This window comes from Triticum dicoccoides, chromosome 2B (genome assembly GCF_002162155.2).
Source record: "Triticum dicoccoides isolate Atlit2015 ecotype Zavitan chromosome 2B, WEW_v2.0, whole genome shotgun sequence".
Taxonomy (NCBI): domain Eukaryota; kingdom Viridiplantae; phylum Streptophyta; class Magnoliopsida; order Poales; family Poaceae; genus Triticum; species Triticum dicoccoides.
Window position 1 is genome coordinate 16390067 of NC_041383.1, and position 10517 is coordinate 16400583.

At 44.0% G+C, this 10517-nt stretch overlaps 1 pseudogene; it reads left to right on the top strand.

The window, feature by feature from the left end:
• Window positions 1-10207, top strand: part of LOC119366853 — a 17204-nt pseudogene extending 6997 nt beyond the window's left edge.
• Window positions 10208-10517: the final 310 nt, after the last annotated feature.

Consider the following 10517-nt stretch of genomic DNA (forward strand, 5'->3'; position numbering starts at 1 on the left):
TCTCTCTGCTCTCTGCTCTCTCTCTCTCTGCTCTCTCTCTGCTCTCTCTCTCTCTCTCTCGATCAACGCCGGCGTTGAGGGCGGCGAGGCCGGCCGCCGGCGTTGAGGGCGCAGCGAGGCGGCGCGGTGGGCGAGGGAGGCCGGCGGGCGGCGTACTAGGGCGAAAGGGGGCGGCGGGCGCCGTACGTGGGCGAGAGGGGGCGGCGGGCGACGGCGGGCGACCCGCGACTAAAGGACTTTTTTGGCGGGTTTTTCGTTCCCGCGCGCAACCACCTTTAGTCGCGGTTGGGCAGGCCAACCGCGACTAAAGGTATTTTCCAAATACTTTTTCTTTTTCAAAATCTTAAAAATACAAATAATATATCAAAAAATTCAGAAAAATAAAACTAATTCAATTCAAAATTCTAAAAATACAAATAATATATCAAAAAATTAAGAAAAATAAAACTAATTCAATTCAATATGTTAAAAATACAAATAATATATCAAAAAATTAAGAAAAATAGAACTAATTCAATTCAATATGTTAAAAATACAAATAATATATCAAAAAATTCAGAAAAAAAAACTAATTCAATTCAAAATGTTAAAAATACAAATAATATATCAAAAAATTCAGAAAAATAAAACTAATTCAATTCAAAATTCTAAAAATACAAATAATATATCAAAAAATTCAGAAAAATAAAACTAATTCAATTCAAAATTCTTACAATAAATTATTACACATCATTTCTTACATGATCCATTCAACAAAGTTTGGTACAATAAATTATTACACATCATTTCTTCCCTTGTGTCCGTGCTTGCTTACGATTGTGCCGTATCCATGGAGCATCCTCATCATTTAACTTAATGCTTGGGTCGGTGTTCACTTTGAAGGGCGGAATTTCAGCAAACATATTATAATCTTCTGACATGTCTGTCTTGTCCTCCACTCCCACGATGTTTCTTTTCCCTGAAAGAACAATGTGGCGCTTTGGATCATCGCATGATGTACTGATCGTTTTCTTATCTTTCCGTTTCCTCGGTTTGCTACTCATGTCCTTCACATAGAAAACCTGAGCGACATCTTTCGCTAGGACGAATGGTTCGTCAAGGTAACCAAGATTGTTGAAATCCACCATTGTCATTCCGTATTGCTGGTCCACCTTTACCCCACCTCCTGTTAGCTTGAACCATTTGCACCGGAACAAAGGGACCTTAAAGGAGGGTCCATAGTCAAGTTCCCATATCTCCTCTATGTAACCATAATATGTGACCTTAAAGGAGGGTCCATAGTCAAGTTCCCATATCTCCTCTATGTAATCAAAGAACACACATCAAACACCTTATGTGCATAAGAGGAACCAAAAGCAAACCTACACCCACTTGTGAAGAGAATGGCTCCAAATGGCTAAGTGTTGGCTGCTGGATGGGTATATATAGGGGAGGGGCTTTAGTTGCGGTTGGCCTGGCAAACCGTGACTAAAGGTGCCCGAAGGCCTTTAGTCGCGGTTGTCCTAGCCAACCGCGACTAAAGACCCTCACGTGCGCCAGCTGGCCACCGAGCGCCCTGGGCCCAGGCCTTTGGTCGCGGTTCACCTCCAGAACCGCGACTAAAGGTCCCATTAGTCGCGGTTCCTACAGCTTCGCGACTTATGGGGCTGGACGGAAGCCTGTTTTTCCACCAGTGGGCGGCGGCGGCTGCAGGGGCGGTGGCGCCGCCTGCTGCTCCATTTGGATCCAGATCCATTCAAGCTGAAGGCGCGGGAGACCAACCCGATGAGGATGAGCCACCATCTTCTTGCCGTGCAGGCAAGGCTACCGCTGCGGCGCGGAAGCCGTCGGCTGCAGCAGTCGTCCCTACTAACGCCGGCGATGACACGTACGGCTTCTATCTCCTCCTTCTGCTTTCGTTTTATGATTTGATTTTCGTTCTTCAGGTTTAGGTCGATCTAGGGTTTGAGTACAGATTAGAACCTACAATTATTTTGTTCTCCAAATTTTGTGCATATTTACATTGTTAGGATTGCAGTGTGCTTGTGTTGTATAAATTTAGGTAATTACACTATTAGGCTTACATTCCAGTAGTACAATGTGTTGTTCAAATTTATGTTATAGTAACTTGTACATTTTAATTGGTATTGTAGGTCGAGCTATGAGCAGTGGGACGTGCATATTGATTTTGAAGGGATTAAATACCGCAGGACAAAGTTCTTTAAGAAAGACATAAGATATTACAATCTTATGTATGTGATGCTTGACAATGGGTATAGTTTTTCAGACTGCCTCTATTACATGAGCTGTGGTGGAATAGGATTGGATGGTTTCAAACTGCTTGACAGTCAGATGAAGGTGGATGAAATGCTTAGGCAAAACCAGGACATCAGGAGGATCACATTGTCAGTTACTAAGGGCAAGAGGCAGCAGGCAATTGTTGTGTCTCCAGCAAAGAAGGGAAAGAGAAAGGCAGCAGAACTAGTTCAGATATCTGATGAAGAATATAGCAGTGATCCTGATATAGTGTTTGCAGTCAGTGAAGATGGTGTGGCCCATAAGGAATCTGGTGATTATGTTGGTTCAAGTTCAGGCCGAGGCACAAATGAGTTTTTGTTCTTTAGCACACAGCAGAGTGTAAATTACCAGCCCATCCAAACTATGCCACCTCCCCAGACAGAAGCTTATGATGAATACCATAACTCTCAGATAGAAGACAGTGCCAATTATGCAGACATGGATCTTGGTTCAGAAAGTGAGGAGGAAAATAGCTCTAATGAAGATAGTGCTGACCTGCAGTCAACTGTAGCAGATATGAAGAAGGCAGCACTGCACTTTGAGGGTGACACAGAACCAGAGGACATTTATGATGTTCCTGAGGATCAGGAAGAGGAAGAGCACAGTGAACAAGCTCCAAATGTAGCTGAAGAAGAACATTTCACTGAAGATGGAGTACTGCAGCAGCCTGTGCTTAGGATTGGAAAGAGAGTGGGGCCAACAACAAGAACACACTCATCAGCCAATGATCCAATTGAGCCTGATTAGTTTCCCTCAGGTGATGAGGATGAAAATCTTGGTTTTTTGGACTCAGAGGATGATGATGGCAATGAGCCTATGTCTTTTATTATTCCCTCGGGAAGGAAAACAAGAGCAGAGAAGGCAAAGCCAAGAAAATGGTATGATGAAAGCAGACTGAATCCAGAGCAGCAGTTTTGTTTGAAGCTATGTTTCAAAGATGTGTACCAATTTAGGAGTGCTCTACTTAACTTTCACATCAAGCAGCTGAGGTCTTTCAGATATCACAGGAACTGCAAAGACAGGGTCATTGCTTGGTGTGACCACAAGGACAAAGGATGTCCTTTTTATATTGTTGCTTCTCAGATCAAGAATGAGCAAACATTCTGTGTAAAGAAGTTTAGAGCAGAACATACTTGCCCAACTAGTGACAAACATAGTAAAGTGAGCTCAAAGTGGCTAGGAAGCACTATCTTAGAGACAATTAGATCAGACCCAAACACAACTATGCCAGCATTGGTAGACAAGGCAAAGAGGAAATTTGGAATTGAAGTTCCAAAGATGATGGCATGGAGAGCTAAAAAGGTAGCAAAGGAAATTGTCCTAGGAGATCATAAGAAGCAGTACCATAGGTTGACTGATTACATTGAAATAGTTAAAATATGCAATCCAGGATCTAGATGCTTTGTCACAACTGTCACTCCAAAAAGCACAAATGAAAACCCACATCCAGGTCCCAGATTCCATGGTCTTTTCTTTTGTCTCAATGCACCTAGGGAGGGTTTTCTAAATGGATGTAGACCTTTCATTGGTTTGGATGGATGTTTCATAAAGCTTACAACTGGAGCACAAATCCTAGCAGCTACTGGTAGGGATGCCAACAACATCATGTATCCCATTGCTTTTGGAATTGTAGGAGTGGAGGACACACCCAGTTGGAGCTGGTTTCTCACCCAACTTAAGTATGACCTGGGAGGCACAAAAGAGGGAAAGTTTGGCAAATACACCATCATGTCAGATAGGCAGAAGGTCAGTGATCTATTTTCTCTTTTGTGCCTTAAGTATGCTCTAATTGTTTATTAGTTAGTGATTGTTTGAACTTAAGGTTGAAACCTAGTTACCTTCTTTTGAAACCAGGGCATGCTAAATGCTATCAATGTTGTATTTCCAAACTACCCACAAAGATTTTGTTTAAGGCACATTTATGCAAATTTTCAAAGAGCTGAATTTAGAGGTGAAGATCTGAAAAAATGCATGGACAGTGCTAGCTATTCCTACACAAAGCATGGTTTTGATGTAGCCATGGCCAATTTGAAGAATGAGTGTGAGGATGCACGGAGGTGGTTATCTGGTATTCCAGTACACACATGGGCTAGGCATGAAATGGACACCAATTGCAAAACAGACCTGGTGGTCAATAACATAAGTGAGGTCTTCAATAAATATATCTTGGATGTTAGAAACAAACCAATAGTGACAATGATTAATGGAATCAAAGACAAGTTGCTAGTCAGGTTTGATGGAAAAAGAGAAAGTGCAGCAACTTCTAGATGGGAAATAGCTCCAACATATGCAGAGCAGCTGGAGATTAGCAAGAAATATCAAAGAGATTGCAAAGCAATTAGGGCAGGGCCTAACCTGTGGCAAGTAAGCAGTGGGCCAAAGACCTATGCTGTGAACCTTGAGGAGCACACTTGTGGATGCAGGAAGTGGGACATGTCAGGGTTGCCATGCAACCATGGTTGCAGTGCAATTTACAAGGCCAAGATGCAACCTGAGGATTTTGTAAGTCCTTTCTTGAGGAAAGCAATGTATTTGGAGGCATACAAACCAATAGTGTATCCAGTTCCTGGAGAAGATGCTTGGGTCAAGTCAGGAAAACCTGATGTTGAGCCTCCTGTATTCCACAAAGAGGACCAGAGTGGGAGAAAAGAAGAAAAGAGGAAGAAGGGAAGGTTTGAAGTTCCTAAACCAAAAGATACCTCTAGGATGGCTACAATCAGATGTGGCAACTGTAGGTTAATGGGCCACAGGTTTACTAACTGTGGACAACCTTTGAGGCCTGATCTCCAGCTGAGGAAAAATAGAAGCATGGTACATATTTCTTAGATTTTAATTGTTGATTGTTGATTGTTGATTGTTTTAAAAACTGCAGGAAAAGAGAAGGCAAAAGGCACAATCCTACACTCCACCTGATGCTACTGCTGCTCCTATGGCACCAAGAGCTGCTCCTAGGGCACCAAGAGCTGCTAGTAGGGCACCAAGGGCTGCTTTCTCAGCACCAAGGCCAACATCTAGGCCTCCATGTGGAGAAGGGACTTCTTCTGCTGCTGGTACTTCTACATCTACATCAACTGTTGTTGCTGCTGCTAAAAAACAGAGGTCAGTGAGAGGTGGAAGAGTTGGTGGAGCATCTAATGCTGCAACAGGTTCCGGAAAGAAACCTCAGAAATATGCAAGACTCAAGAGCTACTTCACAGCAAGTGGAAATGTGTGATCTTTGATATGTGCAAGTGTTTGCAACTTTTGGGGCTAGAACCCTTGTATCTGTCCTGACAACCTTGGATGTGTGATGATTCGAGTCCTTTGAACCTGTGTTTGAATTGAGGTCATGTGAACCTGTTTAATTTGAGTCCTCTGAACCTATGTGGTAATTTTAGTCCTGTGAAGCTATGTTATGTGTGATCAAGCCTTCATGCTGTTGTGGAGTTATGTTGATCTAGCAGAATTATTTTTGGTTTTTGGTGAAGCCTAAATGCTGTTATTGTAGTAGAATTATTGTGGGTTTTGAGTGCAGCCTAAATGCTGTTATTATACTAGAATTATTGTGGGTTTTGGGTCAATCCTAAATGTTGTTATTGAAGAAGAATTATTGTGGGTTTTTGGTCAAGCCAAAATGTTTTGGGTGATCAAAGCCTCGACGACAACCTAAACTACCTTACCATAGAATAGGGGTCATCGAGCCTCGACGACAACCTAAACTACCTTACCATAGAATAAGGGTCATCGAGCCTCGACGACAACCTAAACTACCTTACCATAGAATAGGGGTCATCGAGCCTCGACGACAACCTAAACTACCTTACCATAGAATAGGGGCCATCAAGCCTCGACGACAACCTAAACTACCTTAACATAGAAGAATAGGGGTCATCGAGCCTCGACGACAACCTAAACTACCTTAACATAGAATAGGGGTCATCGAGCCTCGACGACAACCTAAACTACCTACTCCATAGACAGAAACAACCAAAACCACCTACTCCCTAAACAGAAACAACCAAAACCACCTACCACCTACTCCCTGGAGTACATCTACATCAACAGGTTCAACAAAAATGTGGCAGAAATAGCATTATCCAGCAACACAAATTAATCCAGCATCACAAATTAATCCAGCAACACAAATTAATAGCATTATCCAGCAACACAAATTAGTACAAATGTCTTGCACTTTTAGTGACACACATAGCATATAGAGTACTCTAGCAGATACAACTACAATAACATTGAATTATTCATCAACTATCTCTTTGATCTTCCTGATCTTCCCCTTGGTGGCCTCCTTCTCTTTGAACAGATCACCTGTAGTGTACTCCAGGTGCCTTTTCTCTTGCTTCCACTTCTCCTTCTCCTCCAACAACATGGACCTCTCCTGCTTGATCTTGTCCATCTCCTGCACAAGCTTCACCTTCTCTTCCTTCTCTTGATCTCTCTCTTTCTCTGCTTTGAGCCTCAACACTTGATGAATGTTAGTGTCTAACTTGTCAGCCAAGTTCTTTTTCTCAATCTGTTCCTGCAAGTCACTAATAACCAACCTTGCATTGCCTAACTGGGTAACTGCATCCTCCTTGTCAGCCACCATTTTGGCAAAGTCAACTTTAAAAAACCTGAGGTCATTTTCCATCTTCCTCTTCTCTTCCATTACCTTCACTACTTCTTCAGCATTAAGTACATTCTGCCTCAACCTATTGCTCGTCTCCTCATACATAGTCCAGATGGTATTTAAAGCTTGCTTCAATTGGACTGACCACTCAGGATCAATCCAGTCCACAAAGTTGCACTTTGGTACATCCTATGAATGTGTGAAGAAAGGAAATATAATTAAACCAATTTCTAAAAACATTACTGATAAAAATTAAAAAAGCCAATCCATTAATTAGTCATGTTTTCTACTACTGCATTTTAGAAGTACTGCTTTTAGAAGAAAAATAACAGGAACAATGTTCAATCCATTAAAAGCAGTACCTAAACTGCCTACTACTGGAAATAAAATATAGAGCTAAAATGATTTCAAAAAACAATGGCCACAACATATAAGAAATTGGAAACTGCCTAATTTCAGACTTATTGCATCAGTCAACTCAGCAGTTCAGTGGATTCACATATTACAGACCAATTCTATCAGTAATGAATTCACATTTTCACAAAATCACTTCAACACTTTAAGAACTAATTGAACTGGTAAGAAAATCACCTTCTTTGCACACCCCAGGAACCTCCTGCCGCTATCAGTCCATTCAAAGGCAACAAACTTCTCACACGGGGCACGATGCTCACAACGTGCAGGGTGATTCAAAGCAATGCCGCTCGAGTCAGTGGACTCCATTTTGGCAGGTACCTAACCAGAGGGAAAATGAATTCACATGCTATCGGGAAGAAATTCCCCTTTCTCCCTAACCCTAACCCTAGATGCGATGCTCATGAGCAGAAACTTACCCGGCTCACATCGTCAGAGGAAGAGTCGGAACAGTCGGAAGGCTCGGACCAAGAAACCATGTCTCCCCTCCCGTCAGTGGTGCGAAGCTGCTCGCAACGGCAGCAGCGGCGGCGGCGGCGGCGGCGCGAGAAAGGAACGAGCAGAGCAGAGTAGAGAGCGGTTGGGGAGGAATGCCCTAACGCGCGCGCGACCAGGGCTTAACTAGCGGTGTCCTAACGGCCGTTTCCGCCATTCTGTTTCCCCTTTGCCACGTGGCTCCAACAGGTGGGCCCGACAAGTCAGATTCTCAGTTAGTCGCGGCTCACAGCATGTTTAGTGCTTTTTGTTACTCACTTGCCGAGGAAGTGGTGGTTTTTTGAAATTTTCGGCAATAGTGGTGGCTTTGCAGTATCCGTGCCACAAATGTGGTGGCTTTCAGCAATTTACTCTCGGCAAGTCTAACCCCTCCGAGTGGTCCGAGTTCCACCAAGTCGACAACGGGTGGAGCGCGCGCGGCGGCCAGACGCGGAACCCGTACGTGTTGTCGTCCGACCCATGCGGGTCGAGCGCCGGGTCGGGCGTCGCTGCGGCGGCGAACATGGCGGCCGTGACGCTGAGCACCGACACCGACGGCTCCATCCTCTGCCCGTCGTCGTTCAACTCCGTGGTCGGGATTAGGCCGACCCTCGGGCTCACCAGCCGCGCCGGCGTCGTGCCCATCACCCCGTTGCAGGACACGGTCGGGTGGGTAGTAATTCTTTTTTTTTGTTGTTTCTCTTCGTCCAATATTGTTGAAATATATTGTCTGTCTCTCTCTATTAGTTTAGACTTTTGGATGTTCGCTAGAGCATGAATTCAATATGGCAGGAAGTCTATAGTTTAAGACTCTGTCAATGCGGTGTTAAAAGAAGATTTTGTGGCCTACTTAAATCCCATGTTCAAGGACTAAATAAGTCTAGAGGTGAAGGGGTGTTGAAATATATTGCCCATATTTCTTATTAGTTTGTATTTTTGGATGAGTTGACTGGAGCATAAATCCAAAAAACATGAAACTCATGGCGAGTCAAAATGAAATGCAGGCCGATTTGCCGGACGGTGTCGGACGCGGTGCACGTGCTGGACGCCATCGTCGGCTACGACGAGCTCGATGCCGCGGCCACCGGAGTGGCGTCCAAGTTCATCCCTCCCGGCGGGTACGTTCAGTTCCTGAAGAAGGACGGGCTGAGAGGAAAGAGGGTCGGCGTCCTCCGTGGATTCTTCCAATCATATGCAGGCACGAGGCGACTGAGGGTGTACGAGCAGCACCTCGCCACCATGAGGTGAGTGACCAACAATTTAAATAAATTCAGCCAACTGTCGATGGCTTTCTATTATTTTGGAATGCAAATTTAGAACCTTTATGACCGATTTGATAGAAAAGAGGGAATGGTGTGCATTTTTCATTAGGGATTCTGTGAAATAAGACGTTGAGTCTTCCTCCGATTCCTTATGTGGGATATCCAATGTATTGGAACTCAGGTTAAAGATGGTCTTTATCCTCATCTTATTCTTTATATGGAATTCGGGGGGCAAGGTACCTTCGGGTCCTTCTTCTCGGTTCAACCAAATAAACTATCAAAAATGATGTGAATTTCAAAATTTTAGTGTATTTTGTTGAACTAAAGAAGGAACCTAAAGGTTTCGATTTTGCATCAATATACTCTTATTCTGTTTTATATTAATTTTGTCAAAGAAAACATGGGGCCGTGGTGGTCGATAACCTGCGTGTCGCGGCCAATCCGACGGCTCTGTTGGATGATATCAGCTCCAACGAGGGGATCGCAGTGGTGGCAGAGTTCAAGCTCAGCATAAACGCCTACTTGGCAGACTTGGTCTACTCCCCGGTCCATTCGCTTGCGGACATCATAGCTTTCAACAACGCACATCCTATACAGGTAATAATAAATAGCGTAAAAGAACTGAAAATTCTTGATTTATCTTATTATATGTTCGAAACAATAAGAAGCAATATATCCAAGAACATCTCGTGTAACTTAGTTTACCCACAAACTTTAGAGGTCGTGTTGCTTGTGCATCCGTAGTTACATCCATCGATGCAGAGGCCCGGATTCAATAAGTGAGCTGAAACCTAATTGATGACATGTTTGCTGCAGGAGTGGATGAAAGATTTGGGCAGGATGACCTTATCGCAGCCCAAAACACAAGTGGCATTGGCCCCGTGGAAAGAGTGGCGATACGACGGCTAAAGGAACTGTCAGCTAATGGGCTGGAGAAGTTGATGAAGGAGCACCAATTAGACGCGATTGTGACGCCCAACAGCGATGCTTCTAGCCTTCTCACCACAGGTGGTCACCCTGGCATCGTTGTGCCGGCAGGGTTTAACGAGCAAGGGGTTCCCTTTGACATATGCTTCGGCGGGCTGCAGGGGTACGAGCCAAGGCTGATCGAGATGGCGTATGAATTCGAGCAAGCTACCAAAGTGAGGAAGCCACCCATGTTTAAGCCCTAGCTGGAACGCACAACCAAGAGTTAAGTATAACCCTAGTATGTGTGCATCAGTCATTCAGAAACTTGGTGTGTGTTCATGATGCTTTGTATTCCCTTCATGCTCAATACTATGAATTAATAGAAAACACCCTTTATGTCTCTTAGTTGTGCGTATAAAACTTGCTCCCGTTGTCGGGTCTTGGCCTGCTTTATATATTCGTGGTATGGTGGTAGCCTCATCTTCTCCGAGTAGGCTTATTTCTAGGAACCCAAAGCGTCTACCAACTAGGTTCGTGGTCTTCGTGTGGGCACCAAGGTCTACATATACCTAGGTCCA